At 37.1% G+C, this 22336-nt stretch overlaps 1 protein-coding gene across 6 annotated transcripts in view; it reads left to right on the forward strand.

The window, feature by feature from the left end:
* The window catches only part of sema6e (sema domain, transmembrane domain (TM), and cytoplasmic domain, (semaphorin) 6E), a 200590-nt gene that overhangs the window by 13007 nt on the left and 165247 nt on the right, over positions 1 to 22336 (forward strand). For all 6 annotated transcript variants that reach the window (XM_038282462.1, XM_038282461.1, XM_038282460.1 and 3 more), the window contains exon 2: positions 6059 to 6152. The gene's annotated coding sequence lies outside the window, so the exon portion shown is untranslated. The remainder of the gene's footprint in view (positions 1 to 6058; positions 6153 to 22336) is intronic.

A 22336-nucleotide genomic window follows, 5' to 3' on the forward strand; every position in this document is an offset into this window, starting at 1 on the left:
GGTGTCCAAAGAGACATTATTGAGTGAGTTAAGTAGGATACAATAGAAATACTAATGAAGCTCAAGTGACAATGCTGCAGTGTGTGGTGTGTTGATGTTTTTAGTTTTTTTTCTTAGTGCATTTGAAGGCAACTATATTGTATTGTATTGTATTTGTTGTTCATCATTTAAAGGTTAATTTATGTGTCCTTCTGGAGATGGTGCTTTGAAATGGCCTTAGCCTAAACCACTAAAAAAAGCCATCAGATTGTTTTTATAATGATCTATGTTTGTTTATGTAACTATGAAATAAATTGAATAGCTTTTACCTATCAATGGCACTGATTTTCAATGAGACATCTGACTGGAACTGTTTTGACATATCAGCTGTAGAAATTATTTAAAAGCAGAGATTTGTTCAGTTTAGCTGGTGTTCAATCAGATCTGTTCTACAAATGCTAGCGACTGTTTGAAGGAAATAATCTGTCTGTAAACGTTTAACAGCATCCCTACAATGCTCTGCTGGGTTCCTCCAACGTCCTCCACACTAATGTTTTCCACTTCAACCCCTCTGATGTGAAAATGAAATGAGTAAAAGTAGAGACAGACTAACTAGTCTGTGCCTGACATGTGCAGGAGACACAGGTCACTTACTGAACTGAGGCAAGCTATTCAACAGGAAGATCTTTTTAATTAGGCTATGTTCTTTTAATTAAGCCGCCAGGGTAATGTCTGTGTCCATTTGTTACCCTGCTTTGCTCAGACACAGCTGGTTGAAAATGCCCTCTTTGTGTCCTCACTGTTTCAGAGGTCCCTGCTATTCGTTGAATATCCTCTTTCACTGAAATTTGTTTTTCTTTTATCCTCTTTCTTGGATTAGCGCGATTAGACCCCAAAGAGGGCTGGTGAGAATGGCGAAGAGCTATTGCAGGACTGCTCTTCAGATGGAACATGTTTAAGACCCTGGTTATTATCATTCTGAATGCACCATTGGTTAAACTAACAGCCTGGATTCCAACATTCATCTCCTGTGTCACAGAATAAGTGTCAATTGCATAGGGAACACAATGGCAAATTACAGGTTATGTCTTGCTCCTTGGAGCCTGGATATCCCCAGTGTAATTATGCTATGCTAATTCTGCCCCCCCTCCCATCCATTTCAATGATGGAAAGAAGTCTTCCACACAGCTTGGATGTAAATTGAAACTTGAGTGAATAAATGTATTCATTTGCAGTCTGGCATTGACCATAAAACTCAGCCTATCCTCCTCCTTTCCCTTGAGATGGGAAAGAAACGGCGGGAAGGAAAGTCTCAGCTGGAACTTGTAGCCTGTTTCCAGAGACGAGGTCGACCTCAGGTCAGGCCACCTTGAACCCTTCTGCTGGATTTATTGTGTGGTAGGTGGACGGGGTCAGGCTGCGCTCCTCCCCTCAGCACAAGAGCATTGCTGGTGTCCGACACGGAGCAGACACGGGACGACAGACAAATCCCTGTCCCTCCCTCTAAGGAGATCTCCTCATGGGTCAGAGGTCTTGTGTTAAGGCTTGTGGCATGACCTTAATACTGATTGATTTTTCTGCAGTCTCTACCAGGGGAGGGGGGTCAAATTTATTTTCCTTACCCCCCGTTGAGATGTTGAGTAAGTGAATTTGGCACAAAGAAAGAGGAAACGCTCCTGGTCACAACTTGTTTGACTTCTCTGCTCCTCTGTATACCTCAGCCGGCGTGTGTTTTCACTTTGCCTGAAACAAGATACCAGACCATATGTTTTCGCTTAACAGACAGCTGAGTGGAGAGAGGGCATGAGTGGGGTCTGTTTGTCATTTGGTGGGAGACAGAGGAGGCCAAACTCCCAAGTTCCTCTGGAGGATTTATTGCTTGTTTAAATACAAGCCCAGGCTGGCCATAGACTATCACATCCATCATCCCATTAGCACAGTTTAAAGGGATTAAAATGGGACTTATCAAGTAACTATTTAGAGTCTTGTAAGTTATTTTGATCTTTGTTATTATGACTAACATTGCTGGAAAAAATCCCAGGTATTCAGTGAATAGGGGTTATTTTCCTGGACAGCGTAGGGAGTGGGAAGTTCTGTCTTTTCTCCAGAAACAGATCTTAGAAAATCAAAATGCAAAGAATGGAAATGTATTTAATATCAATGGACTGCAGGTGAGAAGATTTCAAACAATTTTTTTTGGTGTAATAGTAATATTCATATAGCATAGTTTGCATTGCGTCCTTAGTTGTGGATATAATGCAAATTGTTCTTGTTTTCCCTAGATCTCTGTGTCTTCTGGGCTTTACTACACCTTACTTTTTATTCTTAAAGTATACATTAAGTTTAAGCCCATTTTCTGAGTTTAGAAATCTTCTAGAGCACATTAAGAAATATAACCATTGCATGTTTATTTTAATTCTGAACATATAAACTCATGTTTAAGGATGTTCAGTATGTGAAATGAAGAAATGAGATCCAGGCGCTTTGTCTTAAAGTACAAATATGTCATATTTGAGTTATAGAACTCAGATTAATCAACATTTCGATATCAGCACTGAGCTTGCTCCAGACTGTCATAAAATTATAGGTATTTTAGAGGTTTGGTTAATCAATACCCAAAAATCCACATCTAGTGGTTGTGGTGGATAAAATTGCTATCTAATAGTCTTTGGCATTCACAAAATTTTTATTTGGGTAAAAGAACAATGTAGGAAAAACAATATTGCAAAGCATTTTATGATAATTAGGCTGTATTTTGTTTGGCTATTCAATTTAGGTAAATCCAAGAGTTATCTTGCATATACATGGGTATCACATGTGGACTTGTGGGAAATGTGTTTGCTGATTCCTTTGTGCAACAAAAGTCGACTGTAGCTTTAATCTGCCTTTAAACAGTGTTTTCTTTTGTCTATGGGCATTAGAGAGACTCTAAGCTCCATAAATATACTAAACAGATGTAAAAACCAACCTCATGACTGAGGTTTCCACATTCCTTCCTCATCCCTTCACCTCAAGCATTTCATTACTTCTCTGAATAAAACAGAAATTACATTTAATGTTTGAAACAATATTTACACTTAATTTAAGGATTATTTCAAAGCTTTTTGGATTGGAAAACGAGCAACCAAAGACTTTGCCAAATGAAACCTTTTGCAAAGTCTCAAAGATTAAATTGCAGGTATTTTCGTGTTTCAGATAAAGGGCTTGCTCATAATTAACCTTTCCTGTTTTGATATCCCAGACTGCTACTGGCTGAATGACATTGATTTGACATAATATCTGTTGTTAAAAGGCCATTTGGAGAGATCTACTAAAAGACAACTTTAATTTCATACCTGAGCTGTGTTTGGTTCGTTACTATCAGCTGTTCAATTAGTATGGCTTTCTGCTAAGCTAGTCAGTCTGCACTTAAGTGCTTAGCAGACCTGCAACTTGCAGCTTGCTGGCTGTACTGTACTTCATCCACACAGCAGGCATGTTCAATTGCACATAAATAGTCAGAGAAATGGGCAGATTGTAATAAAAATGCTGTCATTTAAATGAGCCGATCTGAAGAGTCTGATTGGATTCAGCTCAATCAGAATGAAATTATATTCCAAGCAAGAGGGATGGTTCATCTTGGTTATCATCTATCTAAACACTTGATACCGTCATGTCTCTCTGACTGGGGCAAAATGACCTGTCTGCATGTGTGTGGAGGGGCAGTAGTGCTATTCTTAAAAGTGACACAAAACTTGGAGAAAATGTTGATTTCCTCCTGTTCTCTCACCCTGGAACGCAGCAACATCATGTGTTGCTTGACTTGTCTCCTAATCAGAGATGGCAATATAAACCTAACTGTTCCCAGAACCTGGTGCAGGTTCATGAGCAACAAGATTTCTCAGAACACACCTCCACATTGTTATTGCTTCAATTTTTAGAGCACAGTCAGAAGTAGAGCCTCTTACAAGTTAAAGTGCATCTATTTAGATTTTTTTTACCATGCCAATATAAACTGTATATTCTGTTTTATTTTCTTCAGCCCCTAAAAAATGTTTCTTATTAAGGAATTTTGCAAATACAAATATAGCTATTGATTGTTTATCATAGCTGGAAATACTTCTAAGTGGCTGTATATGTCTGTGTTGCTAGTAGGGAAGAAACGTGGCAACAAAAAGGTTCAATCGGCTGCTTCACGGTTTGAAAATGTTAAAGCAGTTGTTTCTATAGCTTGAATAAAAGAGCCACTAAAATTTGAAGAGTAAATTAATCCGTAATAGTTTTTACTTAATGTTGTTTAAAGCCGGTATTAATTCAAACAGGTAAACGCAGTCAGCATTCAGTCCAACATTACAGAGGCCAAGTCCTATTCTGTTACTCCTTCAGTAAGGTTTAATCTGGATCGCTGCTTTCTGAAGGATTCTTGTCATGATACTTTTAATATTTTTGTTATTGGCTGAATTTTAGCCCTTTTTATTCAGTTCAGTTCATTTATACGGATTCTATTAACAACAAGTGTCATCTCAAGGCTCTTTACAGAGACAATTCATACAGGCTAATATAGTCAGCTTGTCCTGCAGTATTTTGGAAATGTTATAGTCCTTATCTTTTGGATACTTGTGACTTTAATACATTAACATGTGAGCTGTACTATAAAGCACTAACTATTAAATCCATCTAGTTGCATTTAAAGGCAATTTGCTGTCTGGAGACTGAAAATACTTCAGAGATACTGCAATGTGTAAGTGGCACATGCAGTTGTTTTGCACAGTGCCTTATCTGCCTTTAGATGTTGCTTTGTTTTTCTTATCAGAGCTTGTACTGTATGATGCCATAAATGGTAAACAGACACTTTTAATCGTTGATTCTGAAAAAATAATGGCCACATGCCTAATGGTATCAAATTACCCAGAATAAAGCATTACTTATAAACAGCTTTCTATCAGGAACTTTTCTGGGTCTCGCATAAAGAAGAAAGCTGATGAACTGGCTTTGCTGTAACCTTAACTGAACCACTACCCAAAAGTGACAGCCAGCTGGAGAATTTAGTAATCGTTTATATTCTGCTTTGGAAAGGACTGAAGGATTTAAGAATACTTAAATGCTCCTTTTATTAAAACCATATAACCCACCCTATTTCTTACTTCAACATCTGCAGAAACTCTGTGATTGTAGCCAAAAATCTTTATCTTCAGGAAGTTAAAGTACACACAAAAGTTTCTTAGCCTGTAATTACAACTGCTGTTGCATTGCAAATTTTCTTTTGGCTTTAGCAAAGGATTGTTCAGATTGTTAATTTCCAACTGAAATAATGCCTGCATTTGTTTTCTATATCTAAATGAAAATCTACAACTTACCCCCTATTCATTTTTGCCTATATGGCTCTCAGACTTTAGTATACAGATTAATTTCTGAAATGTTAAGTGTGCGGTCATGCTGGTGGATTTTTATGCCTCAAGATAAATGGATGTAGAAGGTCATCTCTTTTTATTTGCTATGTATGGTTTTGGGGAGCTTTGCAACAACTTACCCAAATGTGTGTTAAGTTTTCAGCTGAATTTCTGGCAACATCATGTAAAACTTTTGCAGTTGATGTTGGCTTTCTATAAGTTGAGATATTATTGGTTACATCTTAGTGTAGGAGTCTTCATTTTTATATATATATATATATATATATTATTTTTTTTTCTTAGGTTTGTGCTTTGGCAAGGTGAAGAGATTTTTCTTGGAGCAGATTGCCAGGGCAGATTGTGAGCTGAGATGCTATCATCACAATTGTCTAAGTTTGAGCTGTGGGGTTTGTCGTGAGATTTTGTTCACTTATTGCAAATGCATTCTGCATTCCAAAACATGCTTTTTCCTCTGAATTTTAGGCAGGTATTATCACGTTAACGGGCCCTTCACCGCTTTTCCCTGATAAAAGGGTTGATAGATCTTCATAGATTTTCATTCTTATTCATTGTTGGACTTGGATCTCTCTGATGGAAAATAAAATATGGCTGTGTTCAGAGTCTTAGTGGCATCAGTTGCAAGCTGCTCAGCATTATGTCAGTGATGCTCACAAATGTAACACTCATCATATTTTTTTTATTTTATCCAGATTCACAGACAGCTGCTGCTGAACCTGTTCCAACCCTGGAATCTTACCTGTATGTGGGATTGCTGCCGTCAGCAGACTCCTTCAAAGCTTTAAGGTAAAGGCTGTTACTCTATACAGTAAGATGTTCTACAATTATCAGTTGGAGATTAGATGCATTTAGATGTAATGAAAGCTGCTCCCTTAAGACATTTATAGAAACTGCTTAATTAATAAATGTATGACAAAAATGGTGCAGCTTGCAGCTTTGCAAATAAGTCATTGGTTTACTTGGTAATTGTTTGGCAATTTTGATCTTCCTATAGTGTGTTTGTTCTGTTTGCCAGAAATAACTTATGTCAGACACAGGGGACGTATATAGGCAAATGGGCTGTTCACGAGAAGTAAAGAACAGAATGAAATATCCTTTATTGTCCCTCAGAGGAGAAGTTTATGTGCATCAGCAGCAAATTAAAAGGGAAGACAAAACAGTGAGATTCACACAAAGGTAGAAATATAAAAAACAAAGAATGTTACTGAGAAAACAAGACATAAGAAAGAAAAATACTGGATATGGGGCTGTGTAATATGGGAAAAAAAAAACAATCCCATCATTACCATAATATTTTCACATCACTGTTTGTGTCTATGTACTGTATATATTTCATCTTCCTTTTTCCCTTGATAATGTTCTTTCTATTACATGAGAAAACATTAGCCGTTAGCACATCCTGCTGCTACTGTGCTGTTAGAGTTTAGTTAACATGTATGGCTCTCTTTTAATGCAGAGGAGCTCTTATTATCTTTCATCTTATCTATATTTATGGTTTCTATCAAAGATTTCTCATGTCTTTTCAGAAGGATTATTTTGAGATAAATATTCCCATCATTTTGTCATCAAGCCCTAACTGTACTGTTATTAAAATAAGACGATTGTATTAAGATGTGCAACTAAATGAAACAATCTAGAAATCAACAAAATAAAGGAAAAAAGTTGAAATGAGTACAATAACCTTTACCGCCTACTGTACTGTACATAAATGCCTTGAATCAATTTTCAGCACTCAATGCTGTGTTTTGAGGTCAAGCATGAGTTCAAGTGCCTATATGATGTAACCAAGGTTTGATTTTATTTTATTTTTCTGTCTAGTTTTTAAAAGAGATTCTTGTATTTGGATTCTTCGTTGTGTTTTGGTAAGTGGTTTGCTTTATATGAACCTCCATTGATAAAACCATGATAAATGGAGTCTTTCTTTGCTAAAGAATGAAACTTGCAGCTTTCTTAAGTGCACAGCACACTTTTCAGTCCAAACATCACAAATCAGCACTAGCTTAAAGGGGTCATAGAATGATTATACAGAGTATATGGTGCTGGTCCTTAAGGTCTCTGAATAGGGTGTGTCACATTGGTTGGGCTGAAAATGGCATATTTGCTGTTCTATGAGCCCTAATGCAAGCCTGGGTAAAAGCCCTAGAATGAAACGACAGGTTTTCTTCCTTTTATGGTATGCTCATGAATATTTAGATGAGCTGTGCCCTGATTGGTTGGTTTACAGCGAGCAAAGCTACTGATCAAGACACATCATAGCAACATGCACTCACTCAATGAAACTCAATGAAATGAAAATCAAATTATTGATATGGTAGGGTGACCAGACGTCCTCTTTTTTCCCGGACATGTCCTACTTTTCATACCTAAAAAAATGTCCAGGGGGAATTTCAAAATCGTATCGTATTTTGGTCGACTACAGTACAGCACGTAGTCAAAACACACTCAAAAACGGCACTCAAACCGCACCGTGACCTCCGGGGCTGGTCCGGGAACCCCGGTGGACGGATGCAGGGAGCCAGCGGGGGAAGGAGGGACCAAACCCAACCCAGTGACGGTAGCCTGGACACCGGCAGCCCCGTGCTTCCCCCCGATTGCCCAGTAAGGCTCCGTCTCCCGGCCGGCTTCCTGCCCCTCATCCGACTGTGTTCCCAGACCAGCTGCTGAGCTGACGGCTCATTTCGAATGCCTGGTCCAGTTTAGTCAGCAGCCCAGCACTCGAATAATTCTGCTCTCTCACATGAACATCTAAATTAAACGTATATTTAAAACAGACATGTTAAACATGACCGGATCATTTTTTTTCTGCTTTTGCTTGATTTTAATATTATTTTGAACAAAAGCCTAACATATTGGAATCAAGACTGAGTTTATTATGCGTTTGGTGAGCTAAAATTGCTTTTTCCACGGACTGGAATCATTTTGCTTGTCTTCTTTCAATAAACAGTAACACCTGAAATAAAACTAACAAATACTAGTTTTCAATTAGATTAGCTGCAATAAGGCGCTTGGCAGAAATGTTCTGCCTTAAGAGAGGCAAAGTTCTCTCATTTTTTCCAATAATTTTTTTTTTAATATATATCTGAAAGTATTTTCTGCCATGCCTAGCTCTTTTGTGAGCACGGGGAAGTTTGGAACCATCTTGCTATGTGCAGCAAAAGGTGGGGAACGGGGCAATGCACTATTTATCCTTATAGGTGGAGAAAAGCTCAGATTGACATTATGTCATTTGAGTGCAACTATTAGGAATGTTACGGCCAGTTTGACTGGTTTCATTGTACACCGAGCTGTTAAAAAACTTAACTTCACCATTCAGTGTTGCATGATATAACCTATATTTATAGTTACGGCAGTATCACCATGTCCTATATACGTACATATATCTATCTTCAACTACATTATTGTAGTTCTCCAACCAAAAGTACATTTCAAGAACATTTTTAAGTGGAAATGGAAAACCTCCATCAGGAGCCTCATCATTTCATGATCAAATAATATATTTTTCTCCAATCCCAAAGCCCTGCAGATAATGTGTATTTTACTTCATAATTGACATTTCAGTTCAGTTAATGAAAAGCACAGCAGATGGCAAGGCTTTGGTTTCGTTTGTGATCTGAAAGGAGATGTTAAGCGTTGATCTTATAAAAGTTTTCAGCAATATGAGCTTTATTGTCTCACTTAAAAAAAAAAAAAAGAAAACAGGGTGGCTGCAAAGTTTTGGTAACTTAACCAATCACAGAAAATTCACTTTGTTTGGCCTAGAATTGAATTAGCAGACTTTAGTGAGGAGAGCAGAGGACAGAGCTGAGGAGATGACAGTGCGCCTCCTGGGAAGGCTCCAGGCAGATGGTTGACCAGATAGAGACCTGCTGTGACCTTGATGGAATTTAACAGTAAAGTGTTTCCAAGCTGTGTCTTTAAGACAGTACGGCACTGGTGCTAATCAGTGCATTTCTCTTTAGTTGTTTTGTCTTGACTTGTGCTTATTCTGATGTCACCGGGTCATCTAGAGCACATCTAATTTAATTTACAGGAAACCTTCTTGTTTTGTTTGGAAGAAATGACCACTTTTCAATAAGCTGGACTAAAGCTCAACAAACTCATTTGCTGCTAATTTTTTTGAAGGTCAAACTGTACTTTGTAGCAACTGGTAGGGATAATTTTAGCGCTAAAAATGTTTAAAAAAAGTTTTTCTAAAAGTTGTTTTTTTTATTTATAAAGTTATTCTATTTTCTCTAACTTTCTTTGGAATTAATACTATTTTTCTTTAACATAAGGTGGCTGGAAAGTAAATTCTATGTACCACAGGAATTATTTAAAAAGCTTACAATTTAAACAGAAATGTTTTAAATCTTGGTTTTTGCCATCCCTGCGCTCCAAGATCTGAGTTTTCAGTCTCACTACAAATCTATTTGGAAAGACTCGCGTTAATATGTCCGTATCCTAACAACCAGCGGGTCGGACCAATGACATGCCAGCAGTGTTTTTTGGTTTTTAATCAAAATTGAATCTGTTTTAGCTAAAATAACAAAAATTTCTCATTTTAAAAAAGAAGAAAAGAGAAGTACTTTGTGCATTTGTAGATGGGAAAGATGTCTGTACTTTTCTCAGACGTCTGTGATTTATCAGCTTACTCCGCTAGATGTGAGAACGTCGCTATTCTCTGCTATGATTGGCTAAAAGCCTATTATGGATGGCGGATACTAGCTGGCACTTCACCAAATCAGCTTGAAGTATTGTACTAAACGTCCCTCCTTTTCACGGATAGGCTAAATGGCAGCCATCCCAGATTGATAACTCAGTTCTACACATATAATCTGTTTATTGCCAGGTTAGTTTTTTTGCTTCTGAAGAGAAAGAAAATATCTCACTGTATGCAAAGTTTGAGGCAGCTAATAAATAAAAATGCAAATAAACTACTTAAAGCAGGAACTCTTTATAGCCTGATATCATTTAAAAGCATTTTCTTTAACATGATTTACTTTCCTCTGAAAGTGATAATCAAAACTGTATTAGTTAATGATCCATCACAATCTATTATATTTAATAATTCTGTGGAGCCTATTTTACAGTCAAATAGAGGCTTAGAAATTTTGTGGGTTAATGTGACATAATAGGTGTGTGTGTGTGTGTGTGTGTGTGTGTGTGTGTGTGTGTGTGTGTGTGTGTGTGTGTGTGTGTGTGTGTGTCTGTCTGCTTTATTTGTGGGAAAGCAAAATCAGTTAGAGATTTTGATTGAGCGGTGAGCCACTGAGACAGTGTTTCTAATTGTGGTAATTTTTAAAACTCAATAAGGTTGGCGCTCCTTCTTATTGGATCCAGGAACATAAGCTCGTAAGAATCATTTCTCACAGACGAATGTGCTGTTATTTTGGCAACACTGACTGCACAGCGGTTTGAGGGAGAGGTTAGACGTGACAGAATGCTCTTAGCTTTATTCCTCTCCTCCTCAGGGCTGTACTAGAAAACCTGCAGCTGAACTCTCTCCCTGCTTGCAGCAGACTTTGCACAAGAACAAGACAAAAACTAGGTAGAAATAAATTCACCATAATCTGTTTATTTAGTTTGAGTTGAGCATTCAGTTTATATTAAGTTTAAAGAAACCCAAGCCTACAATGTAGTTGCCTAAAGGAATTAAAGCTAGACTTTTCTAATACTGAAAAAAATGAATGTTAAAGCCTCAGTTAAGGTCTGTAGTTTGATGCTGGATAGGTTGCAGTTTAATGTTTTACTGTTTAACCATGTGTTTATGTCTGTAAGGATTCCTTGAATGATTGGAGGACCTCTATTAGTAAAATTCATGCAGACAAATGATCATTTAATATTGCACGTGCGTTTTGGGTGGGTGGCTCCTGCTACTGATCGCCTACCTGCTGATACATGGAAGCCAAGTGCACTTTTCAATAACAGGAGACAGTAATGAATTAAAAGAAGCACAGAGAAATGGATAAAGTTTTAAAGGTGTAGGGTCATTTCACACTTATGAAGGGATAAGACTGAATCATGTGGCATCGCCTCAGCTGGGTGCCAATCAATTCTCTCGCTGCTCTGCCTTCACCTTTGCATTGGACAGAACTTTGTTTACATCGGTCAGCATGGGGGAGCATACCATTATGTGAAAACAGAGAGGGGAGCAGGTGGGTTCAGCTGAGAGGAGAGTTTTATTTATTTTTTAGTACTAAGCATTACATTACAATATATTATTAATGAATCAATTCTTTACCTTTTTGAATATTTATTATTTTATGTGTTTTTGGAGCTAAAAACAAGAACTTCACTCATAAATGATCTTGGAGGGTTATTTTTTATTTTGATACAACTAGGTTTTTTAATGTAGAAAAAAAAATCCAAAAGACAATATGGCAATGAAACTTTAAATACTTTTTCTGTTTATGACCATTTCCACTACAGAGCTAGCTTTTAATGTTCTTATTCAAAAAGAGATCTGAATTATTTGCATTTGTTCCATGTCGTCTTAATTTATTTATCAGAATTCAACTTTTTTTTGTCCAGTTACTCAATTAATTGTGAGAATTATTGATTACCAAAATAATATTTTATTACAACACTGCATGTGTTGAGTTTCTTGTTGCTGATTGAGTTTTCATGCAACAAGTTTAACAAGATGATCTAAAATACAGACAGAAGATTTCAATATAAATGTTTCTTACAGCCAGCTTGCTTCTCTCTTAGGGATTGGTAGAAGTAATGAAAGCTAACATAGTTCATGGGAGTACAGTAGTGAGTTTGTGTCAACAAGAGAAGTGATAGAAATCAGGTAGGAGATAGAGAAGTAAACGCCACCTGCAGCCTGATACCATGCAGTCCTCTCGGGCCTAGAGCTCAGTTAAAGGACATCCATGATCAGAGCTGGGAACTGGATGGTGGGCGGCAGTTGTGGAGGGAGGGTGGGGGGTTGCTGTGAGAAATAAGAGGAGATGGAGGAGGGTAGAGGTGTCAGCCATATAATTGGGGTGAGGGGATCTCTGGGGTGGATAGAGGGAAGCTTTATTAAGATCGTTCAAGTCTGATGTGCTTGCATGGCCGCTTTGCTCTTCTTCACACACCCACGCCTGTCCTCCATTTCCAAAAGAGACTCCGTAACAACAAAACTGTGAAGGTCAAAGTCCTAAAGCTCCGTTCAGTTGCAAAAAAGATGAGATCTTTTTTATTATAAACGGGTAAAAAAGCCACAGGGTATGTATTTCAAAAAAGCGGAAAAAAAACAATCCACTGGACTTTGTTTCCAAGTTTGAAGACATTTCGCCCCATCCTGGAAGCTTTTTCAATACGGTATGTATCTGATATTTTTTTTAACTTAAAAGCATTGCATCCTTTCTCACTAGTGATCAACCGATACAGGCAGATACCAATTATTTTGACACCAGTCTAACCGATCTTTGATATGTGTTGCTGATATTTCTTTGCCAATTCTTAGAACGGATTATGATTTTTCTTCCTCCCTTTACATGATAAAACTAAAAAAATACTAACAAATAAAACTACACAAGAACAAAGAATACAGTATCAAATGAAGGGAGCAGCAATACATGCAGTTTATGTGATCTAAATGCATGTTGGTTCCCAAATTTGTTAACAAGAAGCTTTTTGTACCCCATCAATCTCCAACCTCGCTCTGACCTTTTTTCTTTTTTTAAAATATAGCACTAAAACATGCACCTTGAAATTGCAATAATATAAATTTCTGTGTTTATTTTGTTGTGTGACAGGATGTAAAGTTACTATCAATAATTAGATAAATGAACTGGGTCATGTATTCAGTTTATTTGTACAACAACCCCTCCCAACAATCACAGTTTTTTACCTTAGGCTGTTGCAGTGTAATTGTTGAGCCAGTAGGGTTGTCACGATACTAAACTTTTCAACTCGATACCGATACTAAGGAAAATATTCGATACTCAATACCATTTTCGATACCACAAGGATAAAAACAAAGACTCCAAAATTCTACAGAAATATTTTCATTAATAAATAAAATACAATAAATGAATACACATAAAGGTTGTATGCTGTGCACAATATTAAGCAAGCTTGATAAAAAACTTTTAATTAAAATTAAGTGTTCCTTCCTTGGCTATGCTTTGCGCACATGACACTAGACAAACCGGTTAAGAAACAAAAATAATTCACAGCAGCCGCACCTCTTACAAAAAAAAGTCTGAAACTGAAAAGTGCACAGAATTATTCAATCACACAGTGTTCTGAAAGAGCATTGTCCTCTATTCTGCACTTTAAATGAATGACTGCTTAGGTGCCACTGGTGGTGGCACTGTATCGATACTTTTAAAAAAGAGTATTGTATCCAGATACAACGTTTCAGTATCGATACTTTTTTGAGTATCAATACTTTTGACAGCCCTATGAGCCAGTTTGGAAACCATTGCACTGATATTTGAAGTATTGGTTGGCCGACGTGTCGGTCTAAGAGTTAAAATAAGCGCGACATGAAATGTATTCGGATCAGAGGATTTATTAAATGCAAACAGTCCAAAATTTAGAAAAAAAACATTCACAAATTGTTTTTCTTTTTCGTATCTGTTTTGGCTCCCTGTGGAAAATGACCTTCCCAGGCTACCTTCCCTTGTGACTGATCACACAGAGTCTGATGCTAAGATTAGGAGCTTAGCTGCTCCAACATCATTTATTGTTACTTTTTGAAGCATCAGTATCAATAAATGAATCGTTTTGTAACAGCATGCCTGACTTGACTTGACTTGAAGATGTTTGAAATCTTACAAAAGAGATTTTTTTGAGTGACACAATAAAGATTTCCTTTGAAAACAGCAGGCTGTTATTACAGCAAGTAACCCCACCCCCCCCACCCATTGTCAGATCTGCTGCACATGATGGTTTTTAGTGAAAATCATGAAAAAGTTTCTTAGTGGCTTGTTAATCCCCCACAGCTCAGGCCGCGGGTAGAGCTGCTTGCACATACAAGAATGGAAAATGGCACCCCCATTCCAATCCCCCAGCCCTCTTTCGTCCTCTTTCCTCTTGGTCCTGCAGGGCTTGGCTAATCCTTTGCCTGGACATGACAGGAAGACTGCCGGCTCTTTCAAAGCTGGCTGGACTTCAAAGTTGCAAGGATATGGGGACTTCAGGAGGTGGAAGAAAATTGGGTCTGCTACAAGCAAAGACAGTGAGGGCTTCACCTCATCTTTTCTCTTAGAAGTCCGGGGGGGAACTAAAAAATACCACTCTTCTTTCACACAGACTTTGATCCTGCTATGAATGTCATCCTAAAAAAGAAAAACATTTTTTTGTAGATATTTGTTCAGGAACAAGTATACACATAAGTCTTATTTGGTAATTCTCCTGAAACTACCAAGTTTAAACTTAAAGGTTTTGCACAGAATCCATGACAAAGAAGAAAAAAATGGAATGTTTATTATAGTATATTTTGTTTACACATGGTACTAAAACAATTCAAGCAACTGGATTGAAGTAAACCATAAATATAAAGTCTTTCAATCCAAATCAGTGTTTTCTTTATTCGATTAAACTGCATTCAGTTCATTGGTCAACTGTTTTTGGAATGGATCGTTATTTCTGGACACAGTAGGCTTATATTTACAGCAGGGAGGCTGGGAATAATGAGAAAAATAAGAGAAAAGGTCCTAAAAAGTTTAGAATTATATAAACCAGCTCTGTCAAAATATGCATTTTTGATACTTGAAATAGCATTTTACAGTGCATGGATAAAAAAAAATCTACAGGCATTACAGTTTTACTTCCTTTAATTATTATATCATTTAATTATCAGGTTTATCGCTGAATGTTTGTAAAATATTGAGTGTTAAAGGGGATTTTATCCAGTTAAATGCTTCAATGTTATATACTTATTAAGGAATTTAATGAGATCCATCATCTCTGGGATTCTCTGACAAAGAAATAAAGCTTGGGCATTCTCAGACTCATTGAGTGTTTGATAACACTTGTACCGCACCCTGAAGTCAGCTTTTTTTTGGTCAGCTTCTTGTGTGGGTCTGCTTTGGGAGAGCATTAGTTTTCGAAAGCTTTTTATATAGATCATAGGACGCATAAAGGTTTGGATTCAAGCAGGAAATGGACCCACTTTAAAAAGGCATCCCTTGCCATTCTTTAGAGCTGCATATACTTGCATAATTTGAATATATTTCATGTTAACTCCTGAGATGCAGTTTTTCATTTATATCAGACATATATTTTAGCCTCTTCTTTTTCTTTTTCCATTGTGCCCTTTGTGCAAATAACTGTTTAAAATTTAAAGGACTTCCAGTGATCTAAACCTGACCAACAAAAGCAACCGTACCCTCTGAGCACTGAGGGTGTACGGATGTGTTTAATCCAAACAGACAGCTGATAAAACTGTGGTCTGTTAAGCAGTTACTGCTGCTGCCCATGTCGGACCCCTAAATGGTTCTGTGTAAAGCTGGTAGAGGTCTCCGAGGGTGCGTGACATAAGAAAATGTAATTTTTTGGTCTTTATTTTCCCTTTAGGTCATACGCATTCTAACTAGATATTGTCCCTCTCCACGTCTCAAAAATAATCAGAGACTTGATTAGGTTTAGTTTTTAATTGGCTTAATTAATGTAATAAAAATCTTTCTTCAGTAAAGAATTTTTTTGCTTTTCCTGTTTTAAGTTTGACTCATTTTATAGAAATAACATGGACATAAGTTACAGTATACACAATAGTTTCCCCCATTATTTTCTTTTGTAAATTGTTGGAGTTCCCACTCTTATTCTTATGACTATGACCTGGATGACTGGGAATCTTCATCAGCACACTCTTATTCTACTAGGAAAATAACAATTCAAAGGAATCTCCTTTTGAGCTCCGTCTACAATTTACAGTACGGGAACTGCTAAGAATTTATCCATTAAGATAACATACGTTGTTGAAGATTACTCTGACTTAATTAACTTTTCATGCATGGTAAGAAGAATTGAGTTATGGACATTAAACTCTTTTAAAGTCAAAGTACTAAAACATGACCCATAAACTCCAACTCCAACTGGTATAATAAGGATCTTAATAAGGACGTGCTTGAATGCGCACGACATATTTACAATTCATTGGCTCTTAGTTGGCAGCTTAATACACTGATTTTCAACAAGAATGAAGTCCTGCGTTAAAGCTTCAGCAGACCAGAAGTTTGTTGGCTGGTAGTTTGTTTGGTTAATAAACAGTGAAGACCAAAATTATTCACACCCTCAGCAGATTTAGGTTAAAACAAATTTTTGTTCATTTACAATATTTCCTCTGTATGCAAGTCATATTCATCTTTTAGAGTATCATCCACAGTCACCATATGAATCAGATTTAAAACCTTTGAGTGAAACTGCAGATTAGGGTGATTGTTAAGGTGGCTTCCAATCAGCAAAGTTAAATCCTCATAAGATCTGTGAAAGCATGCCAAAAATTTATCAGTATTGTTTGTGGAGTTTTTAGTTTTTAACAAATTGTCAGATCCCAATTTTTTTCTGTTGCAGTAAAGAATCAACAAAAAAAAGTCAAGCACTAAATACGACAGGGGATAAAGATGTTCTAATAGATCTTTGGAACATCTGCTGGTGTTCCAAAGATCTACTCGTGTTTGTGTGTGTTTGTTTGTTTTTACTTCCTGTTGAAGCCTTGCTAATTAAACACAAAATGCTGAATCACAGTCCTACACCAAATACACTTGTTATGAAGTTGCAATGGACTGCCTTAGAGGCAATGTTGTGCTGAAGGAGGAAAAATGAAAGGCTCAAAGGAAAAAAATGACCCCTTATTATTGTGCCCCTGTACGCCTTTAGAACTCCATGTAGCTGCAGGAGAAAAAGTCAAACTATTTTGCCTTTGTTTTGTTCCCTGTATTTGTTTTTCCTTTTTATTCTATTGGCATGCACCATTTTTACCTTTGATCCTCTCTCCCTTGTTTTTGCTACATTAGGATAGGAATGTATTTAAATTGCAAGCTAGCTGCTCCAGATAACAGTAAGCAGTCGCAATCATGCCAATTGGTTCTATGATCGATTTCAGGGTCCTGGAAGGTTCACACCTTAGTTATCAACCCTGGAGGTTAGACAGGAACAATTAAAAGCATTTCAAAGATTTGGTGTGACTTCTGCACATTTGCTGAGTTTCTCTGTCTTTGGGTGTGACCAAACATCCACTGAAGGCACTTAAAGCTTTATACAATAGTAAATACTACAAAGGATGTTCAAAACACCCAAAATCCTCAATCATTTATATTTAAAGGAATGTTTTAGTGGATTAATCAAGAATTTATTCAATTAATGTATACATTTTTGATTTGCTCTGAAGCACCTGTCCTTTTTATTTTATTTTGCTTTTTTTTTGTGATGAAAAGGATTCGTTTTTCAAGTGTCTTAATTGTTGTAATGGTTCAGAAGGTTCCGTCTTATGTAGAATCTTGATTACACTGAAGAATGATTGCAAAGCCTTTTTGGCTCTCAAGTTGCCATCTCATTTATTCAACAGATTCATTTGCATCTGGAACACAATAATTACTTTTAAGTGGACTGTGGGGGGTTTAGGAAAATGCATAATTCATCTTGGTGTTAAATAAGTGCTCCGCTCATTTAGGAAAGTCAGAACAAAGTGGACGCTCTCACCTTCTCCTGAGTAAATTTTGGATGTAAATAATCTGTTTTACCCCAGAGTGACTGTTCATAAAAACCTAGTTTCAGCTCTGCATGTGGGATTATGTCATGTAGCAAAGTTTAATCTTCATCATATCACTAGTGTTGTTGTTTGAAAATAAAACAGATGAAACCAGGATGTTGAATCTGGATGGTATTCACTCTGTAGTCAAATATACAGTCAAATTGTACTTATTACTTTTGTCCACTTTCGTCTTTGATACCTTTTTTTTGTCTTTAAGAAAATCTTTTGTTTCTCATGTTTAATGTATCACTGGAATTGTTTAGAATGACACATATTATTAGGTCAATTTAAGAACAGTGTCTGTCAAGTCCTTCAAATAAAAGCTTGAATACCTTTGATATCTGTAAAGGAAGACTTATGCTGACAGAAATGTATTTTCTCTGATTAATGTCTGACATTTCTAGTCTGATGTAAAATCTGCATTTTGATTGTTGCATCTTATAAATCTACTCCACCGTGTCATCAAAATCTTTAATTTTCCTGTTAAAATGTTTTCCTGTTAAATTAATCAATAAAATCATCCATCATGCGAATAATCAAAGTTGTAGCCTTAGAACTGATGACTGAATTCCTTCCGTCTCGATCCAGATCACCCACAACACGCGCAGTGAGGCAGAGACTCCACTGACGATAAAAGCCACTGGTTTATGGCAGTACTTAATGCTTCATGCGGTTATTGACCAGAAGCTGTCGGCGTAATGTGGGCGGATCAGTCTGATTAGTCTTATTGACCACTAAGCAGTGAAGCTTGTCCTTTTAACTTTTTTATTAAATGGTTTTCCAGCATAAACCCAATACAAACATTTAGGTGCTTTTGCCACTCACTGCCATGATTTCTATGCTCAGATAGCAATTTAACACAGGTGGTTAGATTTTGAAGAAGCAAAAGCAAGTATTACTTTTTTTTCTGCTAAATGTCTCATTTTCAACTGCTGACTTTTGTAGAGGGGGGGGGGGGTGTCTACTTTTTATAGCAGTTATTTAATATATAAGTTATTCCAATAGCTCTTGATGGATGACTGATGGTGACAGCTCCTTTTTATGTAGTTTTAATATTTTATAGTCTTGTGTGTACCCATCTGCTTTCATTGCCAGTTTACCGCTTTAATGCCCCCGCTACAGAATAATAAAGAACATTACTTTTCTTATCTATTTCCATCTATGCTTTTATAAGAACATATAACTCATGCAGAATTCTTCTGCCTTTTCTATTTTGCTTACCACGACTGTTGTCAGGATTTTCAGTCACTTCTATCTAACAATACAAGTATTTCACATAGGATGTACTCTCTGTGCATGATGTTGAAGCTTTTCTAGTTGTTTTGATTTAATGTGCTGGGGATTTTAGTCAATATATTTGGTTTGCTAGTAAGATTGTTACACTTGAATCGAGATATAAGAAGGAATTGAGACCAGACAAGCCAAAATCATACTTTTCAAACTTTCTGTCTTTATTTTTGTGTCTATTTCTCCCCTAAAAAACATTTTTTAAATACAATCTGTTCACCCAAATCAAATGCACCCAAGTTTTTCAAAGTATTTGATATGTTTACAATATTAACTCCATTCATCCATGTTCTACAGCATAATTCCTCAGTGTCGCAGTGTGGCTGGTGCCTGTCTCCTGCAGTCTATGGGCAAAAGGCAGGGTATACCGCCTGGACGGGTCACCAGTCCATCACAGAGCAACAATATTAAATTCTAATTTATCTTCTTAATGCACATGCTTTACTTCTTTTACTACTTCTTTTTTGTTCTTTTAATTCTATTTCATTTTCAGGGATTTAAAATTAAAAGATTGTGGCCACTACTGTGTAAACATTTGGATGAATTAAGTACAAATGTATTGATTCACATGCTGGAACCAAACAAATGCCAAGAAACTTTGAACAGTTTTTATCTGATCTAACTGAACCATTAATTAGGATTGGCACAGATTTTCAATTAAAAAAAAAATCACAGTCAATATACATTCTTATGACCATGTCATAATTGTTTTATAAAACTCAAAAATATCTTTAGATTTAACCTAAAATTTAGGTGTACTTTATCTGTTCTGATCACGCAAGTTTTCAGTCACATAAATAACATCCGTACTTACCTTTCCCACAACCGTGAAGCTATAAGTAAGGTAAGCTCCTCTGTAATTACCAGCATGCATTGTTCAGGTTGGACCATTTGCAAATAACAAACCTTGTATTTTTGAAAATAATGGATATCTCTTTGTTGGTGCCTCTGAATCTTGGGTTGTACTCTGTGACAGGTTTAAGGAGCGCCAGATAAATATCTGACACCGTCAGATATTTAGAATGACTATCTGATATGCTGCTACAACCTATGTTTACTAATCACTCCATACAAAATACATATCAAATCCCAATACCTAATCCTAATATCCTAATCAAATACAGTATACATACATACTGGTTCCGAAATACATTTGCCATCTCAAGCTGTTACGGATGTTATAGATGCTGAGTGCAAAATGCATACTTGGATTTTCTAGGTAACCCCCCCCCCAAAAAAACCCCAAACAATTGTCATACCAAGTTGACATCCTTTCCCCAGCCGTGGTTTTGTCCATGTTCTCCTCCTCTTCTTCAGATTCGGTTTGATTCACATAAACGCAGCTGTCATAGAGAGGAATGTATCTCTGCATAAATGGCTGCACATCAATTCCAATTAACTAGATTTGGAGGTAGTGAAGTTTCACTTCTGTAGAAAAGTTAAAGAGGAGTGTTACTTTGTCGTTTTGTTTGCCATCCAGTCTTGCACAAAACTGAGTCTACTCGTACATGTAAATCTAAGATGAATTAATGCATCAAATCTACACCTATATACATCTGCTATTTAATGAAGGTGAAAATAATAAAGCATTTCCACATATTTCTTTTGATAAATTTACATACCACATGATTATATCATTTAACTATGATTTGTCTGCTTTATACTGCTGCCTACATTCATGCCTTATTCACCTCTGCACTCAGTCCTTCAGTTTCTCCCAAATTGCGGGGTAAGGAAAATGAACACCCTCTTCACAGCTGCACCCCGAATCTCTTTGCACGTCGGTTCATGCTTTCTGTGGGGCCAGTTCACTGAGAAAGGGTTTGAGCGCTCTCCTTATAAGCACCTGTGTGTTCCGGAGATCAGGGGATGAGAGTGGGTTGATGGGATGAGAACAGGAGGCGAGAATGATGCCGCTGAGAGGGTGAAGAAGGTGATTACTGAGGGTCGTGTAGAGAGAAAGTGGCACAAGGAAGCAAGATAATGATTTTTTTTTTTCTTTTTTCCTTTGGTGGCACAGCAAAACCCTTTCAGACACTCACTTATCAGTCTTCATTCAGTTTGTGGTTATTTTCAATCACTTTGTCAGACTCTTCAAGCCTGTAGTTCTCCTCTGGTATTTGGCCTGTACTCTTGTTTTTTTTTTCCCACCTGTCCAGTCTCTCACCTTAATCTTCAACTGAACTGAACGCTGGAAACAGAGCATCAATGAGCCAATCTCCAATGGTTCTCATACTCTTCACACTCTCTGCATCACAGCCTTCTGGCTCTGCTGTTAGAATCTTTGTTTCAGACATTTTTTTTTTTTTAGCTTTAAAGTCCTCTTTTACTCAAACGACTGTTATGCCTGCTCTGAAAAAAATTGACATGGCATCACAAAAAAAAGGCTCGGTAAGCTTTTTAAGACTAGTCATGGTGCACTTTTCCCCCGTCGTAATTACTGCTGAAACAAGCAGCTCTGGGAAGGTTCAGCGTTGGTGAACCAGTCATTACTGACAAGCCCCCCCCGCCTTACCTGCCACTGCTAAGATGCTCTCACACTGGGGCTGTGATGATTGCCCTACTGAGGTGGCAGAGGTGCATTAACAAGGATGATCAGGGATGAGAAGGGCCGCACCATTTGAAGTTTTAAATAGCTATCACAAAAAATGGCAGCATGATTAAAACCTTTCATGTCTCCAAGCAAAACCTGCTCTACCAACCTTTTTGGTTTCCATGTTATTTTACTACTGTAAAGTACAGAGCGGTGAAGTTGAAATATATGTCACATTTACAAAACCCTTTCAGAGATGCTTTTCCTGTGTTTAACTCGCCAGTTTGGGTTTGCCCTTTAAATCTTAACTGAAACCTTTTCATCTTTCAACTACAGGAGTCATTTGCTTTACAGGAAGGAGTGTTTCTGTCCATTTTCAAACCCCTTTCCTGCCAAAACTTGTTTTAGTTTTGCCCCGCCCGTTTGTTAAAAACCAGTTCTGTCAATAAAGCACTTCCTTTATTTGCCTCTAAATTT

The sequence above is a fragment of the Cyprinodon tularosa genome, unplaced genomic scaffold, assembly GCF_016077235.1.
Source record: "Cyprinodon tularosa strain WSP-4 unplaced genomic scaffold, ASM1607723v1 ctg183, whole genome shotgun sequence".
NCBI classification, from domain to species: domain Eukaryota; kingdom Metazoa; phylum Chordata; class Actinopteri; order Cyprinodontiformes; family Cyprinodontidae; genus Cyprinodon; species Cyprinodon tularosa.